Genomic DNA, 27,472 nt, shown 5'->3' on the forward strand with positions numbered 1-27,472 from the left:
CCTTGAATGTATGCAGCGGTTACAATGAGCGTTTGGTGGAGCGCTGTCACGGCATCTGCACGTGTTTAAGGCTCCCGTTCGTGCCGTATTAATCGAACCGCGGCGCTTTCTTCTCAAGCGCGGCTCTTTCTTCTACTGTTCTTTGCTCTGCGTGACATTACTTCATTGTGCCTGTGAGTTTTCATGACAGCGCTGTCAGCCGCCACAATGCTCTTGACCTCTGTCACTAAAATTAATTATTATTTTTGTGTGCCTCCTCATGGAGAGCGCGTTACTCAGACTGTGATGATCCATTTTGTGTCAAATCAGTTATTTTTTGCTTCCTGAGAACTGTCATATATCACCACAAGCTGTCCTCTAGCGGAGCATAGCATATATATTTAATTCACTTCTAAGAAGAAAAGGCTCAGTGTTCATTAAATGTGGTTCCCCTTTGGTGGGTTCAGGAGTCACAACTGCACAAACAGCGGGTCTAAAACCAGGCCTGTGAGAGCCTGAACACCGACAACGCCTGACTTTCCGTGAGCTCTCGCCGGCGGCCGTCAAATCCAGGCGGCTTCAGCAAAAGCCCGTGTCCCAGGTTGTCTTAACAAACCATCTGAGCCCTTTGTGCACGCCGGAGTAAACACGGTGACGGGTCTGAATGCGCAACGAACGCGGACACTCACGGGCGATGGCGATTCTGAAAGGAGAGCAACACAATGAGACTAAGGGCTGGCGGCGATGGAAAGGTCGCGCGAGCGAAGCGTGTTGATGACCAGAGAGACCGCCTGAGTCGAGCATTGGTCCAACCTTGTGCTAATTACTGGTCCTCTGGGTGGCTGTTAGTGGGGAATGTCCACTGCTTATGTGTGCTTACATAAGCAATCAATGGCTTTAATTAGACTATTAGGTGGGATTGGGTCCCAGCAGACTACTTGGAGCCTTAAGCAGCCTTCTTGTTTACCTTCCTGATTGCTAAAAAGTGCAGCAGGTCGGGTGGTTGGACTATTATAACTATTGATGCCGAGGCTGCTACTCGGATGGATCTCCCACCCGCGAGTCCAGGCGGAATTAAAGTCGGTGCGTGTCTTGCTTGTGATGAATATCTCAGAGGTTTTGTCAGCGTTTTATTTTGGTGGCGTATCCATTCTGTCAGCCCACTTATTCAGCACACTCCCGTATTTACAATCCTCACCAGTTTGCATCAACCCCCCCCCCAATTTCTTTAGGAGGTGCAGCACAAGCCAGCGCTGGCCCTATTCTGTGAGGCACCACAGCCGCCTCGTAGATCCAATAACACTGAGTTTACTGAGCAAACATGCTGAAAGAACACTATGGCGCTTGCCCATCTTCATATTCAATATTCCACATCACGCAGATTCACTGACCCCTCAGAACTGAAATGCTGTGAAATAGGAAACTCCTAATGCTGGTATTATTTTCAGTAGCCTTTTATCTTCAGGGGAGAGATTTTTATATAAGCAAGCGGGGTGACGAGGAGCGGAGGGTTCCAGCGCTGGCTTTTATCTATGAAGGAGCAACGGGGAGGCATGAAGAGACAGACACCAGCCGCGCAGGAGAGGTAATGAAGGAGGAGCGTGAAGGAGGAGGACAGAGTTGAGCTGAGCTCCTGAAGAGACACGACGAGAGACAGAGAGGACTTCCTGCGTGTGTGAGCCGAGCAGTGACACGAGTCCAAAGGCGCTGGTCGGGCCCAGGCGTCCACCCGGTGTCGCCTGGTGTCGCCTGGTGTCGCCTGGTGTCGCCTGGTGTCGCCTGGTGTCGCCTGGTGTCACCCGGTACCTCCTGTAATTACCAAATTATCAAGCATTTGTACAAACTTATTAATATTTAAAGCCTTGTTTTAAAGATAAAAAGGTTAAAGCCACGTTTCATGTCCTCCAGCGCATCGTTGAGCAGCCGTGCACAGATCCACTTCTGAAAGCGCTTGGCTCATTTTCCAACCGGAGGATTTTATTTAATTCTCCTTGATTAGTGGCTTTTGAAGCTTCCTCGTTTATTTGCACTACAATCCCGGTGCTGTTGTTGTTTCGGACGACCAACTATTCCGGTCCTCACGTGGAACCGGGCTTTCGGTGCCCACGTTCACGCGAGGCAAAGTGTCCAGAGTGCTCTGTCCTCCACCAGCTCACCAGGGGGAAAAATCCACCGTCAGCGCGAGAAGGTGAGAGGAACAGATGGCACCGCGGTGATTGAAACCACCTACAATGGTTCCCACAACTTTAGCCTCACTCAACCCCCCCCGTAGCCGCCTAACTACAGCACAGCCATCGTTTGGATGCATCATCGCAGTCTCTTCAATGCCATCAGGGCTCACAGCGCGTGCCAAAGATGCTCAGGCTCGCTGGAAGCCCCACGGCGCCGCACAAAGTCAGCCAAGAGGAGAAAGAGAGGAGGCAGGCGAGCGGGGAGCAGAAGAAAGGTGGAGGCGAGGCCCCGCTCCTATTCCCCACCAGCTTCAAATCGCTCCCATTTTACCGCCGTTATTTTTAGCCCGACGCGCAATAATGTGGAAATATCAGACATTAATACTGAGACACCCATACATTATGTCAATAAGCCTGTACTTATTCTGCCACTTGTGGTTAGATGCTGAACTGCATCTCGCCGCTCTGCACTCAGTAATGAAACAACAATAATGATGAATGTAATCTAATCAAACGGGCGAGGCTGTTTAGCTCCTCTCCCCCCACCGCCTCCCCCTTCTCCTCACCCCACCTTACCTCCTCACACCTCCCCAGCACCGGGCCCCGTTGCCGGGCGCCAGTCATGTAAATGAGATAGTTAGCAGATCAGGAAAAGGCACAGAGAGGAATTTTTAATAGCAGGAGAGGTGTTGATTGGTATCGGAGAAGAAGAGACGAGGCAAAGTGCAGGCAGCCTCTATTACGCGGCGAGGCTCTGAGGCGTGTGCGTGCATAGGTGCGAGAAGAAGAAGAAGAAAACAGTCGGAGGATGTGCATCGCTCTGCATGCATTCACAGTTTACCCACAGACGTTCCAATGCGCGTGTGTTGGCTTTAAAAGTGCGCCCGACTCCCCTCCGGGAGATCATCGTTAATGCATAATACATAGCTCCATATTTCCCACTGTAACAGCAATAATGTCACCGTGCTGAGTTTATAAAGAGGAGATCAGGTGTAGGAGGAAGTGATTACACGGCACAAACACTGCGACTGATTGTCAGACAGTGTGAGAGGCGACTGGCAGCAGCTGAGGGAGGAGACGCGGCGACGCGGGAACGAGTCGTCCCGGAAAACGACGCTCGCTGGAGGTGAAGTGCTGAATGTGGACGCATTAGGGTCCAAATGGGTGTTATTGTGAGTCATTACAAGCGGGTAGAATCTGGGAGTAGACTGGAAAATGATACAGTTAATTACATTCTAGCATGACACTAAACAACGTGCGTGGCCATTTTAATTAAAGCTACGAGGGGCTTTTTCACGCCACGCTTATGTAACACTGGCAGTTTTTAATCTCTGCATCTGAGTGTGAAGCCGAGCGTCGGACGATGTCTAGGAATAAAGAGCAGTTCAAAGCCGGCGTGTCGGTGGCCATTCAGTCTTTGTCCAGAGGCTGTGCCCACTTGCTTTTTGCCCGTGTCAGAATTTTCATCTCCCTGCTCTGCCTCGCACGCCCCTCTCTCCCTCTCGCTCTAACAGATGGCAGAGGGGTCGGAGCACTTTAATGAATTTTCAAAGGACCTGCATTGGCAATATTAAAAGGAGCTGCCAAACCTAAACGCGCCGCACACCAGAGTCACACACACACACACACACACACACACACACACACACACACACACACACGCACACAGAGGTTCAAGCATCCAGCCTTTATAATAAACATGAGTGGACGCCATCGTCTCAAGTACTTCACACACACACAACTGATAACACCCACAAACGCCGAGGAGAAAGCGCCACAGCCTCCACGCTCCCCGACGCTCTTAATTAACTCAATTAGAATGACAGGCACCCGCCGGAGGTCAAAGGTCGGTTTTAATGATGAGCCTACATATGGTAACAACCGTGTTGCCTTGCAAGTGAAACGAGCAGCGCTTCTGCTGATCCATCTGTCCCGTGGTAATGACTGCACCTGGCCTCGCATGAGCGGGCGCACACAGGTACCGCGAGCGCCGCTCACTCGCTCGCGCACACGGGGAGACAATTAAAAAGCAATAAGCACGCTCGCATCTTGTGGCCACATTGTTTACTCATTATATCTAATTATGTAGCGGAGTCAGAGATTTGAAAGGGTCCTTTTAGAAAACCAGTGTGAGGGTTTATGCTGCAGACCTATCAACGGCTCTGAAGGATCTCCAGTGAAGGTGCAGTCAACTGTCGTCGTCCTGACCCACGCCGGCGCTTCCCTCCGTCAGGAACCCGACTTGAGCCGAGCGCTAAATGACAAACATCATTAACGCTGCGCCGTGGCTTCTCCCACTTACAGCGGAGCCTGAAGGAGCCGCTGGGGTCGTGCCTCCTTAGCGTTGGCCTTGATCGCTGCAGTCAACATATGACTGCCTGTAGGGTCCCCCTCTGTCTTTACAAGCGGCTGATATAAAGGGCCGAGCCGGAGCTGCGCTGCCAGAGGCATCAAGGCTATTGCCTCTGCCTCTTTTTATTTCTCCCTTCTCTTCTCTGTGCTTCCATCTTCTCCCCAGGCTAGAGAGTCTTTATCCCACCTCTACGCAGCTGAACCCAGGGTCAGAACTCAGCATAAAGCCCACGGGCCTCTGATCTCCCCAACTTCTGATCACTCATCAAGGTCTGCCAGGCAGAGTTCTTTAAAGAGCCGCATTTCAAAAAGGTCCCTTAAATCCCCTTAGTGCTTCTTTTTTTGAATCAAGAGTGTGAGCAAGGCCCCCAGGAAGATACATCAGACCAGGCCTGAGTCTGATTTCACTCTGTTCTTTCATTAAATTTTTCTTCTACTCAAACTCTTGCAGCACCGCAGACAGTATTGGAGTAAAAACATGCTTTCTGTACAGTATGATAAACACATATTTGCAATTACAAGGGCATCCTGAACGCTGTTCACTGCAGAGCATTATGTTGTTACCTCGTCTGCCGCGAGGCAGCTCGACTCAGCGATGACGGACAGATGCAACAGGAGCGGAACATGTTCGATGATGTTCGGGCCTCACGGCCGCTCGACCGGGCTCTGACAGGCGCCCGATGAAGTTTGACGCGTCTCTGAGAGCGCTCGTCACTCGCCCGCAAAGTTACTTATTCACACCTCAGCTTGAGAGGAGATTAAAAACAAGTGAGCAACGCTCTCCCCCCGTGGACGAACAGCCTCGCTTTATTGGTGCCGATCTGGCTTCTGTGTGACTTGTGTAAACTTGGAGATACTTGTGCAGTCTGTGTGAGCCCGGGCCATCTGGAGGCTCCGTCAGAGCGCCTCTCGTTCTCTGTGCTGCAGCAGAAAGAACTAATGTTTATAGGGACTCGGGCGGAGGAGTGCTCTCTCTCTCATCTCACTGACAACGCGGTGGAACTCTTCCGTCGTCGGTCTCGCACCTTCTGCACGTCCGTCCGCGTCGAGGCCCTTTTGGCGCTGAGTTGGAGCCCGTTTCTCCTGTTACGTGCTGCTGTAAAAAGCAGCTGCTCCCACTCCACACTGGTGAATAAGGTTAAATGGCGACAAAGGAACACGGGTGTTTTCTTATTTCTGTCTTCGTGCCGTAAATTGACCGACAACGGGCACCGGAGGTTCTGCTGGTCCTTCTCGGCTGCCTTCCAGCTCCGCAGCTGCAGATTTCCAATTAGAGGCCATTCAGTCCCACAGCCGATGTGGAGACGGCTATTTGTGTGTGTGTGTGTGTGTGTGTGTGTGTGTGTGTTTTTGTGTGTGCGCGCGCAGTCACTGACATTCCACTCAAACTGTTTCCATTGAGACACGAGAACGTCCACGTTGATGACGCCTGCAGAACGGCACCATTCTGGACCCGCTGAGTTCTGACTGATCAGGATCTTTGCAGGGAGCTTAATTGCACATTTTCATACACCAATACTCTGAACCATAAATGGGCCGTTTTACTGTACGCGTACCTATTAAAACAGAGAAGAAGGCACTTGTAGATAATGAGGGACAGCTATATTTAGAATCAAAGCCAAGATGAAGATGAGACTTCAGACACAACTGAATCCTGACACCACAGTTTTATTTTTCCCCTCAATTGACCTCTGAAAACTAGAGCGTTTTGTGAAAGAAAGAGGTTTTTACAACCTGATAAGGTTCTTACAGATAGTGGTGTCATGGTGATGAGTCATATTCTTAATGGACACGTAAAGCTAAATATCATTATACGGTGACGGTCAGAGTTGTGTGAAATTTCTGATGCTCAACAGAAACAAAGGATGGAAACCATTTAAACGCCTGGAACCAAATTACTTTGCCTTATTGTTGTGTGTAGTTACAGGGATCACAGTTCGTGACACAGGGAGCATCAGGGCTGTTCATACGACAAATAGAAAAGAGTGTAGACCTGAAAACTGGACGTGCACGTGAGTGAACTAAATATATACTAGGAACCAGACTCTCTTCAACTTCATTCCGCCTGCGACCAAACCAACCAGCTCATTCCAGTCCCTTAAAATGCAGAGTCGTCCCGCTTGTGTGATAAATGAGGGAAGTCAAGATCGGCCGCGTCAAACAGAACCCCCCTGGAGTACGGCGATGTCCTCAGAGGAGGAGCACAGGAGCGCGTCCCACCAAGGGCACATGACGTCTCTTTAGGTTTCATCCAGATGTGTCATCTGTGCTGTGCTTTGTCACGTCACTGAGCCGCTGTGTAAACGCTGTAACTAGATGAACCGTCCCCACGGCGGCCAAAGCTGCTTTCTAACGTCTATTGATCCGCTGGACACGGGCTCCTTGTTAGCGGCTGCACCGTCGCGCCTCTTCCTGACACCTTTAAATGTGGTTTGTGCAGTTCAGAGGCGGAGAAGCGCCGTCCGTGTGCTGCACTCACCGTCTGCAGAAGTGACAGAAACGACAAAAAGGCCTAATGCGGCTGGCACTTAGGGCGCGCGCGACAAAGGCGGCTCTTTGTGGGAGGAAACTCGAAGGGTTCACGGTGCGGCTGCCACTTCCTCATTGTGCCTCAGACGTGTCCACGGCCCCAGAAAAAGTTGGCAGAATTGACTGTGTGCCAGATTAAAGCCCGTGTGCGAGTGTCATGCTGGCCATGTCGCATCACAGAGGCATTTTGTAATCTCCCCCCCCCCCAACACTGACCACTCCACACGTCCCCAAATCCCTCATGTCAATAGAGCAAAGACGGCGTGAGGATCGGACTTCTCGGCTTTTCTTCGCCTTGTCAAAAGTTTCCGTATCGTGTTGTGGGTTCCACACAGCATAACTAAAACCCTGGAAGCAGCTTATCTGCTTAAAACAGGAGGGTGAGTGAGGGTGTAAAAAAAAAAAGCGCCTCTCTTCCATCTTTTTCCTGGTTCACGGAGTGGGTTTATTGAAGCCACCAGAGCTTTGGTTTCTCCCGCTAGATTCTTTCTCCTCAATTCCGCCGGTCTAATCCACTTAGGCCCGCGCTACCTACGCTGCTTCTGATTGGCCAGGCTCCCAAATTTCCACCGCACGACTTAGAGGAGAAATCAATAATCTTCACTCCACTGCAAAAAAAGAAACTTTCCTTAAAAAGCCAGAACGTGATTAGATGAAGGAGCTGAACTCTTTGCTTGGTTCTGGGCGTTTAGATCCTCTGGTATCTCCGCTTATGTCAGAATGCATCATGTTTAAAATGTCCCCTTTTCGTTTTTATTGCCGTCTTTCAACTTCGGCCCCTCGAGCGTCTTGGTCGCTCACTCCCTCTGCTCAACAACGCTGATGCTAATGTCAGTGAAACCCCAGGTGCTTCCAGAGCTTCTTCAAGTCCCTTGAAGACATCAAGTCCCCACCATCCTCGTCCCCAGGGTCCAATTTTCCTGCTGCGGAGCTTCAAGGTCCTCAGCTGAGCTCTCTGTTTAGCAGCAGCCAGTGTGAACGTGTGTCACGCAGAATGGCAATGAGCATCCCGCAGATTGAACGCCGGCCTTCTCCTCCCGCTCTCCCCGAAAATAGATTTGTTCTCACGTGCAAAACAGACACCGTAATCTCGTTCTTCCGTTGCTGATCCCTCCGAGATTTGTTGCGTGCCTACTGAAAATGTAAATGAATGTAGGAGGATCGGCGTCACCGGTTATAAATCACATTACTGGCAAATTCTGCTCAGCAACACAGCTCGAGCGCACAGTGAGCAACGGGGACTCAAATTAGTCCTTTCGTCCCCAGTGTCTTAAAAAAAAGGAAACTCTGCATTCGTGGTGGGACCACTTACAGTGTGGAAATCCAGTCCACTGCATAACGCAGACTTGCAGGAAGGTAGTGTAGCGTACAGAGGCTCGGTCTCCGCTTCGGTGCTGCTCCAGCGTTGGGGTCTGGGTCGTCCGCGGGTCTGGCTGGGTTATGCAGCGCTGCCGTTTTATTGTGCCTGTGGAACCGGGGACGTGGGCTGTCCAACTAACAAGCTGCAGGACATGTAGCAAAGGTGGAAGCTCACGGGGCGGGAGGCGTCTGAGGGCTGGTAAATGCCCTGAGAGACGCGTATAGACACACACACACACTGTACAGCTGTTGGTGTGAGCGCATTTGTTTGTTCTGTGCTTGTGAGTGTGGAGCAGAACATAAAGGCCAAAGTCGCTCTGTAATAGATTAGGCCTCTGCTCATATTCGCGCTGCTTCCACCGCGCAAATCTTACAACACTGACAAATATTAATGCAAGTTGTGCAAACTCTGAGTCCCCCTGGGAGACTCTCTCGGATGTTTCATGTCTTTCGATTAATAAATGATGTCCCCCTCCTGACAGGGACTATTCTTAACTACCAGACTGTACAACGCTGGGCCACCGTCATTTTTCAGCGAGCTGCTGACATCCTGCATGCGACTCCAGCTCGGTGTGAATTCTAATTTGCTGACGTTTCCTTTCTCTCTCTTCCCCCCCCCCCTCAACCCCCCCCTGCTTACAGATGTGACCAACTATTCCACACTAGGTAAGGACTCACTTCATTTCTCACATCACTGTTCTCAGGAGTGACAGCCGTGTTTGAGTTGTCATGTGTCTTTGGGAGGGATGAGAATGCATAAACATGGGGGGGGGGGCGGGCACAAGATGCTGCTATTTGCTCAGTAAGGTATGCGACGATCCGCAGCTCTCGCCCATCCCATTTTCCCACATGTGTATGAATACACACTGGTAGCCGTTTCTGGCAGGCGCGTTGTGTGCTCTGCGCTTTCCATTTGAGTTTTATTCAAATGAGAATCAAATGGCCCAGATTGTTCAAAGAACACGCCGGAAGTGTTGACTTAAAAGAGCCCGGCACGGATGGCGTCTGTTTCCACATGCGACGGGCTAAGCTGCGAAGCACTCCTCCCCGGTCTCACTGACATGGACAGCGGCCGCGCGCTGAGCCAGTCACGGACGCTGCATCAGCGCCTCACACAGGGCCCAGCGTCGCGTTGGGAGGTGATCGGCTTCAGTAGAACCTGAATGGACACCACAGATCATGTTTTTTAAATGCTGACTGACTTCTTTTCAGAAGCTTCTTTATGACAAATAGCCTACACGTTTGTCCTGCAAGCTTCAAATTGGCACTAATCACTAGCCTTCTATGGTGCTGCTGGTCTCAGTGGATGTATCAGCACTAAACAAGGCTGACAGCAGATCAGCAGGTTTGGAGAGGGAGGAAGAAAACTGAACAATTGTTTCACTTCCAGTTGAATCAAACAAAGCCGGTGTGAAAATGACCCTAGCTGTTGTACGCCAAGCCAACCGTGGCACACTATGTTGTATCAGAGTGTGCAGAGACACTCAGCGGGCTGCGAGCGTGATAGAGGTCAACTGCATGATCGAATCCCCCAGAACAGGCCTCAGACCAGGACAGCAGCCGAGAGCGGCACCTCGGAGCATCTGTCCTCGAGGTGAAGCCACTCAGCTGCTCTCACTTCAGCAAATGAGAAGCGTGCGTGTTTGACGCGTGATGGCTCTTCACGCGGCTGACGGCCCGTCTCCGCGCGCTTGACTTTTCCTCCTCGGACGCTTTTAGGCGCGCGGCCACCTCCTGGTGTAATTGAAAAGCCGGAGTCTGAGTCCGGCTCGCCGGCAGAGCATCTGCGGGCTGTTCTGGTCCGGCTCTCCACTCTTTGAGGCGGGCGCTGGCTGACTGCTCGGAAACAGAAAACCCCTAGCTAGCTGAGAATAATAAGTACCCATGGGAAGCTGCCAGATGGACATTTACTGTGAGCCTAGCTGGAGAGGGAGAAATCTGTCAAACATCACACCAGGCATCTGTGGGGGAGCAGTGCAGGTTCACGTCCACTGTGTCGGATAAGAGGAGTGCTCTTTGTTGAGACTAAAAGCTGTTACATTTCCAAATCCACGTCTAGTTGGTGCATTTACCTTCTTTCAAGGTCAGCAATTCACATTGCATTTAAGCAAACTGTTACAGCGAGGGCTTTAAATAACATCCACATAATGGAGGCTTTAGAGATATTTACCATATGACAGTCGTAGCCATTACAGATGCAGCCAATAAGTGCTGTGGAGCAGCCTTTTCCCACTTAATTCAATTGCTGTTTCTATTTCCAATATCTATTAATTAACACTTAAGTAAATTTGCAGCCAGATTGTGTGTGTGCTGCTAATGCAGAGAAGGCGATAAAGATGTAAATGTGTCTCTGGACTTCTGCTGGAATTCCCACACGCCTCCTTCTGCAAAGCTTCTCTTATGTGCAATTGAAATGTTGGTACAGGCGCTTGTTTTTGTCCCCGTCACAGGATAATAACTCAAAAGCATGTTTCTGCCTGGGAGACTTCTTCAAGCCTAGTGTTTCGACTTGGAGTAGAAATGACCAGTATTTTTCCCTCGTACTGTCTTCAATACAAAACTATAGGCGAGGAATTACAATTGGCTCATTATGCTCTTGGAAGCTCAAGGGCTTCATGGGAGAGAGAGAGAGCACAAAGAGTTCATCCTCGCATTATCGGCGGTGAAATGGGACCTGGGTTCTCTTGGAGGAGCTGTGTACTAGTTATTATTGCATTACGTCTGGCAGCCCTGCTCTCAGACAGGAAGTGAGCCACATTTGATCAGTGATATGACACTGGCAGAGAACACAGTGATTTCTGGCTGCTCAGTTAAGCAAACGCCATAATGCCGCTCAAGTCTAAAAGTAGATTTGTGCTCGGTTAAAATTATAGACGGCCCGACTGGACGGGACCCAGCGCGCTGGTAGCTTTGTAGTGCTGCGAGTGGAATCTTGGGAAAGGCTTTTGGTTTGTGCGTCTCTCGGGCGACAGGAACAATGCGATCCGCGGATGATGCGGCGCTTTCAAGCGTCCATCTGGGCTCCTGGAGCCGTGGAAGCCGCCGAGGCGCATACGGGTAAAAATATCAGGAGCGGCAGCTTGATTAAGATCACGTGGGTTCGGGTAAATATGAGCATTTTCTAGTAGTTGTTGACACGATGCGTGCACCCGCGAGTCAAAGGTGGCTGCAACACAATGCATGTTATGTATGAATGCGTCTCGCCATTACAGCACCCACAGCCTGTTCTGTGGCGGGTCGAGATGTTAACACGGCCCTTCTTTTAGCGGCGCCCCTCGGGTAATGGCCCATTACACTAATGGTGACTTTGTCAAGCATGTGTCAACCCCCTCTGGCTTTATCTAAAGCCCCTAATGGAGCTTAAAGTTTCTGTACGTCGCTCCTTTGCTGAAGACGAGCTCGCGCTGGGTGGGCTGTTAATAAGAAGTGTGACTGATGGCTTGTTAGCGTGACGTTTGCATCCGCTCCACAGTAATTAGAGCTGAGTGACAGATTCCCCAAGTTTTACTGGAAAACCTGCCTACAGTGCACTACTGTATGTTAACAAGCAAAGTCCCTCCCGCCGCTGCATCCTGATGGACGACTTTCAATATTTTCCTAATAATCACTCATCAGAACAGATGATTGCGCATGTGACTGTGCATACAATGCAGGTACAGATGCTTAAATGACACTGTGCGGCAGGAATCTGAACACACACATCGCAGCTTTGTACACACTTGGACGCCCCTGTCTGTCCGAGGGCTGCTGTTATGAACAGATGGCTTATCTTTAACTTCATCAACGGTGGCGGCGTCGCCCACAAACGCGATAAGTTGCTCCGGTGCCGGGGGACAGCGTTCATCAGTGGCTGACGGCATATGGTGGAGGCACACGACGGTCGTCCTACTCCACCGACCGCGTCTGCAGCCAAGCGTCAGAAGCTGACTTCACAGGACCAACGTGTGTGTGTGTGTGTGTGTGTGTGTGTGTGTGTGTGTGTGTTTGTGTGTGTGTGTGTGTGTGTGTGTGTGTGTTTTAAGTCTTTTCAAAGCTCTGTTTTCCATAGTCACCTTAAACCTAAAATTTTCAATTAACCCTAAACTCATCAATCCACTTGTTTACTTAACTTTATTTCTATTCGTTATATCTATTTTCTGCTTGTTTTTATCTTTAGTATGTTGCCAGACATGAAAAAAGCACCAGGCGACATCATCAACGACCGTTTTTAATGTCAACGAGGTGTTGTTTTCCCATTAAAAACCACCCAGCGACCCCAGAAATGCGCCTCATTTCAACGATGGACCCGAGCTTGTTTATTAGATCCTCCATGTGTTCCAGTGCTACATTAACGCCAATCAAAGCCGCGGGTCCTCGAGCAAGAGGCTCGGCCGTCCACAGAACAGGCGCCGGCATCGCGTTGGACACAAACCAGATCGGCTGTGAGAAATATGCACTCCCCTCGCGTGGTCTGAAGACCGGAGCAGCAGCGTTCACAATTAAAAGCCTCTCTCCTGAGGCATCACACGTTGTTACACGCGTATGTGTCATTAACAGTCTAATTCATTAGGAACATCAACGCCGTCTTGTTTTACAGTGCTTATGCTTAGAATAAAAGCCTAATTGTCCTCAGGACTCCCGGCACCTTGCCAGAAGCCGGTGTCATTTCCTTTCACTGACTACATTTGCTGCTATTTTATAGTCATTGTTTTCAGCAGGAACTTAATATTGTGTAATAATCACCTCCAGTGCTTTTAAAGTTATTGTTTCTCCCTTGCTTTTAGTTTTGACAGCCCTATTATGCCAAGTTTCAGCACTTATACGAGACCGGTGATATGTCACAGCACGCACCCCCACCCCCCCACCCCCCTGTAGCCCTCTCCTTTCTATTGTTATTCCCGTGTTGACGTCTCTCTAATAAGCAGCGTTAATTAGCCTGCTCTTCAAAAATATAATTTTCTATTGTGTCTCCGGGGTTTGGTCATTAAACGAACAAAGCCAGTCAAATGTCTGACACAATAGGCTCAGCTGATTACGGGTGCAGCCATAACAAAACTTAGCTGAGAAACAATCAGGGAATCTACTTGATTCAACATCATCCTATGTTGACTGGATAATTTGCAGCAAGATGTTTTTCAAGTACAGTGATGTGTTGTTTATGTCGTTTCTCTCCGTTCAAAAGCCCCGATTTAGTTGCAAAGTCGCAAAGGGAAAACTCTTTGCATTGTGCATCTAAAGGGAAGATGCAGCGATCACGCCGCTGCTTCAAAAGCATCGATCCTCAACATTTCTTGTACAAGGAAGTGAGTGGGAATATGGGCTGCAGTCATATGGTCTCCTAGGAGGCAGCATCTGGCTGGAGTTGGCTTGAGCAGCCTGCACTGGTTTTGGCAGAGCATTTGAAAATGATGAAGACCACTGGACAGAATCCACGGCCTTGCTTCTCTGAAGGTTGAATGTCAGAGGTCGCGGGGTCGCCAACCCATCTGCCGCTCTGGCACCGCCGCGTGCAGTGCAGACTGCATGTTGGTAATGGGATGCATGTTCCGTGGGAGTCTGAGCGCAGACAGGCTGTGTTCAGAGCCTGCTCAGATGTACACTCATACATCCACAATACATCGCTTCAGCGCCTGCCAGCAGATTATGTCATTGTCACTGGTTTGATTAACAGTGTTTTGACACATGCAAAGTGACACTAATTAATTTGTCTTTGCTTTTTATTATGGTTTCTGTCCAGTGCACAGCTATATATCAGATATATTGCTATAAATGTTTTAAAGCTGTCTGCTGTGTCTATCACAATGCACCAGTAAAACTGGGTACGTACTTGAAAACCAGGCTGTTTGTCTTGATAACGGCCACATCAGCAACTCCACTTCCTACTGTATATGCAAAGCATTCATTCCTATTTGTTATTAATAGTCATCAGATACTGTACATCATTTTCATTTGGGGGGACGGCATCAATCCTCCATGGACCAATCAATGCATGGCGGTTTTACCCCAGTGCCAGTATCCACAACTGTGGGTGCCCACAGAGTAAGAGGACATACTGTACATAAGGATAAGAAAGAAAACGTGGGTCCAGAAGAGCATGACCTTCATCACCAGCAGACTGATGAAGTGAAAACCCACCAGTGTCTGGACAGAGCGGGACTCAACGGCAACATGGAGGCCAAGTAGCCAGTACCGAGGACCAAGCATGGCCTGAAAAGCCCCACGTGGTGAAGTGAAGGACAGAGGATCCAAAGCAATGGAGGAAAAAACGAGGCGAAGAAGCTGGAGGGAAACGACCGGCAGAGAAAGTATGGAACATGAAGGCAACACTGGTCCTTATCAAAGTCTTTGTATATTTAGCTTGCAGAGCTCGATGTGTACAACCTCTAACATGTCTCAGTACAATAGTAATAATAGGGACGTACAAAGAGTCCAGATCTGCCAAAGCAGGAGAAGACGTGGTCGGTTTAAAACAGACAGTCAGTCTGCAGTCGTTTCACCTGCTTGCATTAATTCAGTGTTTCTGGGGATGTTATGTCACATGATTGGGAGATTATATGCGGGTGCAGTGTTACACCTCGTCACTAATTTGCTATCTCGTTACCATAGGACCACGTCCCGCTTCTTTCGTGCTCCCTCCATGATAATCAGCCGGCTTGAAAGACACTGTATGCAGAAATAACAAGCTGACGCTGCACCGGCGACGGCAGAATAATCTGTCCCACGGTTTATTCCTCCCCCTGGACCTCCACAAACACTCCCTTATTTATTTTTATCCCGACTCCGTTCTGCGTTCCCATCAACGGAATCGCGTCTGAGCTTCACTCCTCATTGTTTCATGTCTTCCAGCGGCTCACGGACGCTTTGCCTGCGTCTCGCACACAATCACACACCTCGCGGTGCTGAACAGTTTGCTCAATAGTGAATAACCATTCACATTTGCAACAGACATCATCAATCACATGCAGCGGAGATGCCGCACGTGACGGGATCGTGCGGGTGTTCGTGAACTAGCTGTGATTCCCACCGCCAGCGTCAGCGTATGAGTCACATTAATTACTGGGCGACAACAGGTAATTTACAGGCAAAGACTGAAGCTGCAGTGAGTCGGGTGCATTATGATTACAGAAGCATAATCTGCTGCTTTTTATTAGATCAGCAATAATATTAAAGCAGGCACAGCCTTCACTCACGCCGGCTAATTCCTCTCGTGCTTAAGTCCTAATGAGAAATAAAGCAGCGCTTACAAGGAGGCGCGGGCTGAGCGGCAGGTGGAGATTACCTGTCCGCCTCAGTTACACAGCCACAGACACGCACGCACGCGGCCTCCGTCATCACCTCTCTCCAGTGAATGGCGCTTTGTAATCAGGCCAGACGGAGTCCCAAACATCATTACGGCGCGCGGAACGCAGCCCGGCTGATGCGCCACAATCTGACGCCTCAGAAATTGTCAAGCAGAGGCTGCAGAGCGAGGATTTGCATTCATAAGCGATTACTGCCGTTGAAGCACAAACGAGGAAACAGACTTATTAGAAAGCAATCGTTGGAATTTAAATTCGCAGTAAATATAGACACATACAGATGTACTGCAAGCTTTGCGTGAGTGTGACTGCATCATACGTCCTCGTGCCAGTATTTTGTCACAACACATTTCTTGCTCAGATTATGACAATTATCTGTTGGACAAAGAGAGCTTCAGCGGTTGTGGCGTGCGCGCGTACGGTCCGAGGGGGGCGTCGGCCGCCTCGTCAGGCGCTGACACCTCACGCTGCTCATTCAGGTGTGAGCCGCAAACTCATTTCCATTCCGCATTTCACAAATGCTGCAAACAAAAGCTCAATATCCAGAATAAACTGGGAATGGAACCCATTAAAATGGGATGATTCATTATGCACAGGCATAATATGACAGTCAATACCCTATCGATCACTGTGGAATTTTAATTTAGCCATAATGAAACAACATTAAGTGAAGCTGATTGATAGTTTTTACACATGAGAGGACACAATTAGGCTCCACACATGCCGCGCACGTCGAGGCCCCGCCAACAAATTCCACCATGTTATGGTCTCATTCTCCGCGGTCTCCTGTTTTTTTTTTTTTTTGTTTTTTTTTTACAAAGCCCTGGGGTGTGGGGGACAGTCAGGGTTGAGTTCACACGAGCCGCGGCTGCACAGCCGGCTGCCAGCGAAGGTCTGTGTTAGTGCCGAGCGCCGCGGTGCCAGAAGAAGCGGCAACGGGGCAAAAATGAGAGAATCCAGGTGATCCTGGATCACGTGGAGGAAAAGCCGGATGACTGGGTCAAAGCAACACAGGTTGCCATGGATACAAGGTCAAATCTGATTGGTAGTAATATTAATACATTAGAGGCATTCAGGTAGACCCCCCCCTTCAGCTGACAGGCCGGCGTCTCAGACAGACAAAGGTTGGTATCAAACCCAAGTGTCCGATCAATAGTCTTTGTGAAGCTGTTCTCCTGAAGCTGTCACGGACGCAGTCTGTTCCTCCGTCAAACACACTTCCTCGCTTTATGAAATGAACTGTGGGATGCATTTCACAGAGAAGACGCGGAGCGATCCATTGCCCAAGCTGTTACAACTGGCAGCGTGCTGTTCACCACAGCTCGCGCCGCGTTTCTGCACTTCCTGTTCGTTCTCACCGGTGACGTCACCACCTCACGGCCTCCACGTCGACTAGTCGACTTCTGGCAGCGACGTCCCTTCTCCACTCACGTCCTATTTATTACAGTAGGCTTTATGTTTAAATCGTGAGGTGAAATAAACAAATTCCAGCTTGAAACTTTCCATAAACATACTCCACCTACAGATATATTGTCAACATGTTCCATAAACGTTGGCCAAAAGCTGTGAATCCACTTCCTGTGCAGCTTCGCTATGAATCCTGTGGTAACACCTCATGCTGTGTTGTCGGGCTCCTCCAGGACGTTAAACAGCTGATCGGCACCCACCTGGTGCTTCTGTCCGAGTCCAGGCCCAACGTTGTGTTCTCGGCCGTGTGTTCCTACATACAGTAACACCTGCTTACGCTCCGTACGGACACACACGTCTGAAATCACGCAGCTGCACCTACTGTAGGATTGAGGCGCTGAAGCGCATGAACCGTGTCCACTCTTTACTGCAGGCCGATGGTCAGGAATCCTAAAGCTTCGCCTACACTTGTGTGTTGTAAATATCTCCACGACTCAAGGACGAGTGGGGATGAATCTTTAAAATGCTGCTGAACCACTGCTCTTTCCTCAAACGCTACCATTTAGCAGACATTTGCATGTCTCACAGTAACTTCTAGTACTTTTCATCGTCAATGGGCTCATTTGTTGGAATAAGAGTGGCGGTCGGAGCTTTGAGTTATGGATCAATCAGCGGACACCGAAGTGACATGTTGCTGGGGGAAACTGCATGTGATGACGGAGCTGCCAGCAGTGCAGCCACACACACGATTAGTGTCAGATCAGTGACATCGGCCAACGTGATTCCTCAGACAGGGGCCAGCTGTTACTGTGGGGAGCCGGGTCTGTAGCATCATTACTCGGGTTTAGGGCCATAAATCAATTTGTGGGCTCGGACAGTGGGGGAAAATAGTGGTTGGAAACTGGGTTGTCATGCGTCGCTGTCTCCGCCAGCAGAGGCAGCACCTTGAGGTGATACCACAGTAAATCTTAGACTTAGCAATTAGCAGAGTTACTGAGCCACAGGCGCCAATAACTCGACTGACTGGATGTGGGCTTTCGGATCCTCTAGAATTTCTGTAGATTGTACTGATGCATGCGTGTGGTCTCGTCAGACACCTAAACCACGCGACGTGGTTCTGTCTCACATCGGTGTAAATATTATGCGTTATGACATCCAAAACCTTCAATCAGGGAGAAAAAAGCACGTGATGCAGCTGTCAACGGAACCAGCTGAGGTGTAAAGCTGCCGTGGGCAGGACGCGCCCCGGGCTCAGCATGGCGGTGAATAATGCAGCAGATGCGGGCGCAGCCTATAGGAGCAGGACGCCACATACGGAGACAACTTCTCCTCTCCCACTTTGCTGTTAAAAAATACTTGGCTAACACGTCCACCAGAATAGCGCCGGCAACATCTTTAAATTTAGAATGGCAGATGACGCCCCCTGAATGTGTGATGAACACTAATTAACAGGCTTTCAGCTTGAGAAAACACTAGTCTCCTGCCTGTTTGCGCCGCCTCGGCGCGTCGCTGAGACGGTGGAGGGCGGAAGGTGTCAACACCTTATTAAAGAGTCAGCGTGCTCCTCGTGGCTCCAGACGTCCAGAGAGCCACGCGGTCCGGTCCGACCGGGTCCTGTCTGTGCGGCTGCTGCGCCGCGCATCACGCCCGGACCTGCCCGATCCGCGTGACATCGACACGTCCGCGGCCTCGGAGCCGCTCAATATTGTTTCCTGTTGTATTTCACACCACGCTCCTGTGGCCTTTGAAGCGAACCGAGTGCAACGGGGACGTGTTAGGACGAGAGCAGCGCTGAAACCGGACCGGAAGCTGGAGCAACTGTTAAAGGACTGTTGGCTCCGTGCATTAGTGGAACAATGGCATTTCAATCCCAGCCCCGTGTCACGGTTACCCTTTAGTTACAGACGAGCCTCCCGGGAGATCACCGCGCTGATTGATCAGCAATGTGCGTCATCCAGCGCCGCTCAGACGCCTCCATAGCACTAACACTGCACATGTGCAGTGAGTTCAATAAGTACGGGTGCGCAGTCAGTACATGCTGATGATGTCGCTCTAAGAGGTGGCAATAACTTGGCATCGCTAATACTTGATATCAACAGAAACTGAGTTTTTCATTTATATTAATAGCAGATGTAGTTTTTAATTTTTATACTTTTCGACGGTGGCATTAAAATTTCAAAACAAATGACTTTTCAGTATTAAATTTAATAATTTAGTGAGAGCCGCCGTTCAAGGCGTCTCCAGTCTAGTGTGGCTGTCTTTCATTAGGATCATGTGTGTTACGCTGCTGTGTGTGTTGGCTGATTGACAGCAGAGGACGGATCCACACGAGTGTGTGTGTGCGACCTAATGCGTCTCCGCTGGTACAACCTCACAAGCAGATTTATCTCCAAACAAACTAATTGTCACTTACTCCATAGTTCCAGCGCTTATTTGGTATCAATCAACACGCGCTCTAATTCGCAAACAGCAGAATGTCCTGTATTTAAAGCGACTCCGAGGCACTACAACCTCTTGTGAGCTATGAGCATGATGCGCCGTGACAAGCGCTGAGTAATGGATACTATTACACCGAGCGAGGTGCCAAAGAGTTTTAATCAGAGCCATTACTCCCTTATTAACGGCGTCAGCGTGCTGCAGTGGGCGGAAGCACACAGGCGCTCGCTGCTGAGCGGCTGCGCTGCGTTTCCAGGCGTGTGGAGCTCTTGTGTGGAGTCTCAGAGGTCTATTATTCACAAAGACGCTCATCCCGAGTCCTCTAAAAGGTGCGTAGTGTTCTGCGCTGCTCCGGGGCTTAGCCTCTCACTCCGGCTTGCACCTCCTGCTTACTCCGCCTCACGGAACATTTTCTCCACAGAGGAGAAACGTCTCCAGCGCTCGACGCTCACGCTTCCATCGCTTCGCTCGTCCGTTGCTTCTCAGACAAGTGCTCTCTATAACAAAATGCCACCCAGTCACACCATTATTATCCCCTGATTAAAATCCTAGTTGGGAAAAAAAAGCAGCCACACTCAAGTCACTCAAGCTCTATTAATAAGATTGAGCGTCCGTGTTTAACACAACCTAATGGATGTGTGAAATAAGCCCCAGCTATTAATGTTTCATGTATAATTGAATGTTCTACATGGCCAAACTTGTTTACTGGAATAATTGAGGTTTGATGATTTCCCATTTGCCGGCACTAAAAGAAGGGACGCTGGCAGTGCGTGGGGGGGAGGGGGGTGCAGGAGTAGGAGCCAACTCTGCAGGTCACAGGGTGAAGCCACAGACGCTGAAAGTAATTATCACTGTTCAATTCGGGCCCCGTTGATGAGCTCTCGAGTCACAGCAGCCTCTGCGGAGCCACTGCTTTTTAACCATGTGCCGCCGAAGCCTGAAAGCGGCTGGACTTTCTTTGTGTGAGGCTCTGGGTGTTTTCTCATTTCATCCACTGGGTTTGGTTTGCGTGTTTACCTGAGAAGAACAGCGGGGTGTGACTGAGGTCCACAGAGCACTCTCATGGTCTGCTGCACATTAGACACAGCACAGTCTCCAGAGTGAGCCTTTGTGCTCTCAGTCTTTCTGTTTTTCTTGATTTGCTCCACGGTGGGCTGCAGGAGTCCAGGAAATGTCTCCGAGCCATTATTCCCAGCAAAGCCTCGAGTCCTATACATAGTATTAAATAGAATGTGTCTAACTGGGTCAGTGTGAAGGCCGTTCACCACTAGTGACACCCTGTGTCTCCACAAACCTGCCTTACTCACACTGGAGTATGGTGAAACCTGCCAGATGACATCACAGAGGAGCCGACAGAAGCAGGGTTACATTATTACTGCATGAGTCAAATGAATGGGCGTTCTGAAGCAGAACAACTCAGCTGAAACTGGTTACGTCATCGTTTAAGCGCAGGACGTGGGAGGACGAGCGCTCGCTGACCAGACGCTAGCTCTCCTGCCTCCTGACAGAACTGACCTAATGGAAAGGAATTGTTCCTTAACATTGCTTCCATGTGAAGGTGCCCATTAGAAACGCTCGGCGCCATTAAGCGATCAGTGATCAATGTGCAGAGCTGTGGTGCTGTTTACAGCGGCTGGACCGGAGCCCGGCCTCGATGCACCCTCTGCTCCGCTGCCTCTGCAGGACTTCACACTCCGGGGCCACTTCCTCCTCGTGCTGTTCCTCCGCCGGCCGCTTAACCACTGCCTTTGAGTCATTTAAATGTTTCCCGGGTGGTTCAAGTTCAGTTTGAACTTATAGGCGGGTTAAAGCTGATGAATAGCTTTTATTGAACATGAATACATTTTAAGGATTGAGATTAGTCAGCTCCTTCCCTCTGATGATCTGAGTCCAACGCAGGACGTGCTCCGCATTTAGAAACGGCACCGGAGGAAACGTTGAAGGAGGCCGAATGGGAGGACGGGGCTTTGAGGCCTTGGCTGAGGATCATGTAGACCTGCTGCTTGTGAAACAGCGATGCATAACATATGGTGCATGGGGGATTTAAGTTAGTTTCCTGTGCTGGATGTCCGGGGAATGTAGTTACTGCAGAGTTACTGCAGAGTTTAAAATTGATGGCAGTCGATCGTCCAACTCTTAATCTTTCGTGGTCGCGTCGCCTTATCGCTGATGTCGATCAAGCCCCTCCTCGCCCATAAACTACCCCTATTATTTAGCCCCTTCAAAATTAAAGCGCCTGACACCAGATCTTGGCCACCGTGAGTAATATCGCAGTCACTGACCTTCCCATCCCTCAAGCAGCCACCGGCCGGCGCATTGATCGATCCTGCTGATGGCCTTGGTGCTAATCTTCCAAGGGACCGACAGGAGGTGACGGTATTTCACTGTTCAATCTGATGCAATTACCCTCAAAATAAACACATTTTGGATAGCAGCTGACCTTCCAGAACAGGAAGCATGGGTGCTCGGTGGGCGCACGCCTGCATCAGGGCCGTTCTTCATTCGGGACGAGCCATAAACAAACCGTATCCTGTAACAGGATGTGAGGCAGGTGTCAGACACGGAGGTGAAGCAGAGAGGGGTCAATGAAGCTTCTCTGCCTCTAAAGCCTTTAATGTCTCACAAGGTTAAACACCTGCCTCCATTTCACTAGTTATTTCCTAATGGAGAGACTCTTTCGGTCCGTTTCACAATAACATGAGGTTGCATTAAGGAACCAAATCCCCTCCGGGAGGATTATCGCCGTGGTTAAAATGAAAACGATGTGATGAGATCACGCGTGTGAAATTGAATGATGAATCCTCGCTCTGCTCCGTTCTCGCTCTGGATTCAGCGGCGGCAATTAGAGCGGACGCGGCTGTTTACCTGCTCTGCTGCTGTGCCCGCTGCCATTACCACGCTGCTCCACCAAGGTCTTTGCCACGGGCCGAACCAGACGGGCGGCGAATGCCGGCTTTGAAGACGCAACCAATCAAGTCAAATCAGCAGCGACACGGCGGGAACGTCGCTTCCCTTTTAAGAACAAGTGCACAATAAATGCCAGCAGCTCCAATCAATAATCAACAAAGGAGGGAATGAAACGGACTTTAGCTATGCAGATGCTGCAGGTGCAGCTGGCGCTGGTGTTAAATTATTACTGGTCCTGAGAACTGAGTGGTGTGACGTCGGTGGGAGACATTGTTCCATCTTTAGCTGTGCGCTGCCCTGCTCATGGGCGTCCTGCCTGATGCACAGCCTCTCCAAACACCGTCCCTGTCACTTCCACCGATGGAACATCCACGGTTTGACAGCGGCAGCGCTTGACTTGCAAACTTTACACCCACCTTCATCGAGCGTGCGCTGCAGCTACGCATCTGAGGACGAGGCCTGTGCACGGGCGACGGCGGCGCGACGGACATCCGCCTCCTCACATGCACCGCAGCCGCCTCCTGTTGCAAAGTTAAAGGGACAGCAGCAAGCACTTACGGCTCCCTCAGCACCCGCTCCCATTTCCCTCCTCTCATCTGAAGTGACAAGGAATCTCTTTCAGGCCTCCTACGCCCGAGGCTCCTCCTGCATTATCTGCCAGTGTGCCAGCGCCGCTACTGTGCTGCAGCTCCCTCACCTCGCTAGCTCCGCCCGGCTCCGAGCTCGCTTCGCCGGTGCCTCTTCCCACCAACATGGCTGCAGTTACAGACCCGATAACGCGCGTGTGGGAAATGCAAAGCGACAAAACGTGAAGTGAATCGGACACCCTAATGAGATATTGATTGCCCTCACTGATGTTTACACTTTTGTCTGTCTAATAGTCTCCAAGTCCACCATCAACAATCAGCCATCTGTTCAAGCACATTCAGAGCGAGCTGTGCAATTTAGATGGGTCTGATGTCGGCATGGATTAACGCAGAGTTTTGATGTAATGCAGCCGCTAGAACTCACAGTTTCTACACTTCACATGCTTTTCCTCGTTCCCAGGAAATGAATATGCATGCTTTTAAACTCCACCGCTGCAAGTGCACACCACTCAAACTCCACAACAAATGAAAATGCATGAATTTCAGCTGTTTTGACAATGCTGACGATTCAAAGGCTACAAGCAGAAAAACACTTTCTCCTTGAGAGCGAGAGCGAGAAACCTCGGCAATTACATCTTCGCCCGTGTCTTTGCTTCTTCCTACTGTTAAGGACCAAACGGTCCCGTTTCTCTCTGCTCAATTAAAATGTATATTAATTGTAGTAAAGCTCCGGGGACTTGAATCATTCAGATCCTATTCATTAGCTATAGCTCATACTTTGTAGCCAGCGAACACAAAACTGCAAATGATTTAAACAAATTTTTGTTCTCTACAACAAAGCGCTCACCCCGAGCTCCCTGTTGTTTGTGCAACAGCCCCGCTGCAAAGCGAGGACCGAGAGCTCCAATATAATGAACCTGGGAAGCTACTCTTGGTGCAAATCAATAGTGACGAGCTCCTTTAAAACTCTCAACTTTGAGCCTTTGATGCCTGAGAATACATTACCGCTGTTAACTAGGGCTCCCGTCCTGGCAATAAGCATGCAGTTCACTCTGCAAGCTCCATTTGGCCCATCCACACACAGACTCGCACCACTGCGATTACAATTACTGTATGCGCCGTACAGTGCAATAGCACTGCCTTTATTTATCACCCTCATCACTCCCGCTGCGCAAATTTATCAAATGTTACAGTTTTATTAAGGGTCATCGATAAATCTGTGGAGCGGGCGTGACAAACGCTGGCAAGTAAAGAGCTGCTGGGGCAGGTTTGACGTATGTGGAACGCTCCGTGCATTCTGAGCACTTCATCGCGGCACAAACCCAGTCACCCTGTCACCCCTTCAAAGCGCCACGCATGTATATTCAGCCTGTACAGCAGACGTGGAGGCGAGGATGTGTACGGGCGACGTCTAAACAGGAAGGAAGCCGCGTTTATGGATTAACATATATACTGTACAGCCCCACTGTAGCGCTTCAGCTTTGAAGCGTGAGCATATGTTTAAGTTTCTGCACAAATGCACGGGCGTTAAAGCGCAGGCAGTCTGCACTGCAGCCTGCTGCCTGTCACGTATACTGTCTCTACAGCCGTGAATTGTTCCGACTTAATTGGCAGAAAAAAGGAAAATGGGCTGAAATGCAGCATCCAGGTTTCAGTTTGCATTCAGAAACGTCCTGCGTGAAGTTAACAACCAGCGAGTGCAATAAAGTCGATACATGTTAAACTGCGATACCGGCCACTCAGTGCTGCTGGCATCCACGCTGTGGTTACATGCTAATACTTCATTTCGCTAGTTTGCAGGCCTCCGCGCGTTCACCGGGAGACGGATCCGTGGAGCTCAGACTGCATAAAGGGAAGCTGGTCCACAGCAGTGTAGTGAAATGCACGAGATTACATCTGAGCTGCAGGGCCCTTAAGTGTGAGAGCATTATGCATGTTGGGTCTCATGTGGGAGGACACCGGAGCTGAAAGCTATTTATACACATTATACCTGTGAATAAGGTGGAGAAGATGATAAACAGCGTGCGATAAACTAAGTGAAGAGACACCATCTAAAAAAGCCACAGCTCATAGAGAGAACTTCTAAATAATAAAGAAATAACTAAACATTGGTCTTTTTTTGTTATACACTTTGGTTTGTGTCTAATTTAGTCAGGAACAAAAGCAATTTGAATGATCAAGTTGAGGTATTTGAGTGATGGGCATTCACTCTACACCAAAGAAGCATCTAATGCATCATGATCCCACGAAAGCTTGTTTGATTTCCTGACTCTGTAACGTTGGTGCCGGTCCTTCAACTGATATTGACTTTGTTTATCATGTGGCTGGATATGATGTTATCAGATACTGAGCTGAAAACTGAATGTTAGTGAATGCAGTAGATGTCAGAGGACGCTGCCTCTCAACATGTAGATCTGCTGCTCTGCTGAGCTCACGTTGTGGGAGGGAGGACTCTGTTTGTGTGAATTGTGGGAATCCAATAAATAAATGAGGCAAATTTAAACATTTCTTACTAAACTGGATTAGACTGGATAAAAGAGGAGGCACTGGGAGTGTACTGGGCTGATGGACAGTCTCACTGTGTTGATTAGAGCCATTCTGTACCTTTCATTCTGCTCTTTCTATATTAGGCCAACATTCAGATTTTTGAGAGCAAACATCCTAGATCGTACTGTTTTGAACTAAATTGAAGGCAACGCTCGGTTGCTAATCTCTCGTTTGCAGTAAGTGCATCAAGCAGTGATTCACCGTAAACACGGGCGTTCTTCTACTGCTGTGCTTCTACAGCAGCACCCTTCAGTTTAATTCCCTCTTCAGCAGGTGAGACGCGTGTTCAGCTGGATTAAACCTGATGACTGACTAGAACAACCTTCCACTGCTTCCCTCTGGTGAAGTCCCATCGTTGTTTGCTGCATGATGAAGCTACTTCCTGTAGCGTGCGACCATTACTCACTGGGTTTGTGTGGTGGAGGTTTGGATCTTTGCTCTTAAAGACTCATAAACGAGGAAACAGAACAGCAGCTGACGTCCTGTCAGTCCTGTGCTCACTTGTACTTTAAAGCTTTCAATCCCCAAATCGAACATTTACTTTTAAACGGTGAGGCTTGAATTTGTGAACTTTTCATTTTAAACCAAATCCTTGCTGCTCTGTTAGATTTGGTGATCACATTAAAAGGTAGTGATACATTTAGTGGTGGTTTGTGTCATTTCCCCACTTCCTGTGCCTTTTCTATAGTCATGCAATAGGTCACAGGCAACACTTTGACTGTATGTGTTCAAACTATACTGTGTGTCACATTACAGCTTAATGGATTCACAGGCTGCTTTGAGTTAATGGTTCATCCAGAATTACCTTTGGGTCCTGTGCATATTGATGTTTCCCAGGTGTTGTGGCATTTGCCCCTGCACTTATATTAGCCAAAGGAAGGTTTGCAATCTGACTTAATATGTGGAACCCACAAAACAAATGACCTTTACAGTGCAACAGTGGATTAATGCTAACGCTAGCAGTTGCTTTACACAGACTCACTGCACAAGTAAAGACTGAGCCATCTCGTAGCGAGTCTGTGTCTAAAGCTTGGATTTAACAGAGCAACCTGACATGCACTTAGTCACACTGATGCAACGTTGTAAAAGACTTAAACAAACACAAGCCAAAATCTAAATAAATGGATGTACAGTATGGTAAAGCCTTCTAACGCCCCCTGTTTACATTTGAGGGAGAATCCTTCTGTGAAACACGACGTTAAAGGTCGTTAATATTCATTAAGCCACCGAGACGATTTCTTCCTGTTTGACATCGACCAGCTGCCAAATCAGAATCTCACAAACCCGCTCCATGTTTATTACAGTAACCCATATGGGCCCAGTCCAAACGACTTCACATGTCGGGTTTCAGAACACGCTGCTCATTGTTGAGCAACAAGTAGAAAGTATAAGTTTAAAGCAGAAAAAGGCTGTTTACTTCTGTTATTTGTCTCGGGAATCATGTCTGCACCTGTTGTTTTTGGGCCTCGTTCCCTTTTTGTGAAATATAACGTGGGATTTATCTGGGACAAGGCTCGGGTGCAGAACTTTGCAGTAAAGTCTTGTAAATAACGATTCCTCTTACGCCGCTTGCTGAATCACCCACTGTTCCCCCTGACAGCACCTGCAGAAAACTTGACCAGGCAACACACACACACACACACACACACACACACACACACACACACACACACACACACACACACACACACACACACACACACACACACACACACACACACACACACACACACACACACACACGCCTCTTGACTGATAAAAACAGCAGCAGCACAATCAGCAAAGCCATTTTTAATGAGCCTCTTCCCCTCTCCATCTATCAGAATGGAATTAGGACAGCACTCAGCGACTGAGGGGAGGGAAGCTGGGAAAATGGGGGCACGAGGCAGAAGGGGAGAACAGGCTTCATTAAGGACACTGA

General features: G+C 49.3%; 2 protein-coding genes across 49 annotated transcripts in view; one reads left to right on the forward strand and one right to left on the reverse strand.

The window, feature by feature from the left end:
• Nucleotides 1-27,472, reverse strand: part of LOC114851386 (5,6-dihydroxyindole-2-carboxylic acid oxidase-like) — a 323,305-nt gene that overhangs the window by 129,434 nt on the left and 166,399 nt on the right. The window lies entirely within an intron of this gene.
• The window catches only part of LOC114851385 (receptor-type tyrosine-protein phosphatase delta-like), a 269,652-nt gene that overhangs the window by 65,941 nt on the left and 176,239 nt on the right, over nucleotides 1-27,472 (forward strand). For all 47 annotated transcript variants that reach the window (XM_029143182.3, XM_029143203.3, XM_029143194.3 and 44 more), the window contains exon 4: nucleotides 9,033-9,056. The gene's annotated coding sequence lies outside the window, so the exon portion shown is untranslated. The remainder of the gene's footprint in view (nucleotides 1-9,032; nucleotides 9,057-27,472) is intronic.

The sequence above is a fragment of the Betta splendens genome, chromosome 2, assembly GCF_900634795.4.
Source record: "Betta splendens chromosome 2, fBetSpl5.4, whole genome shotgun sequence".
In the NCBI taxonomy this organism is placed as follows: Eukaryota; Metazoa; Chordata; class Actinopteri; order Anabantiformes; family Osphronemidae; genus Betta; species Betta splendens.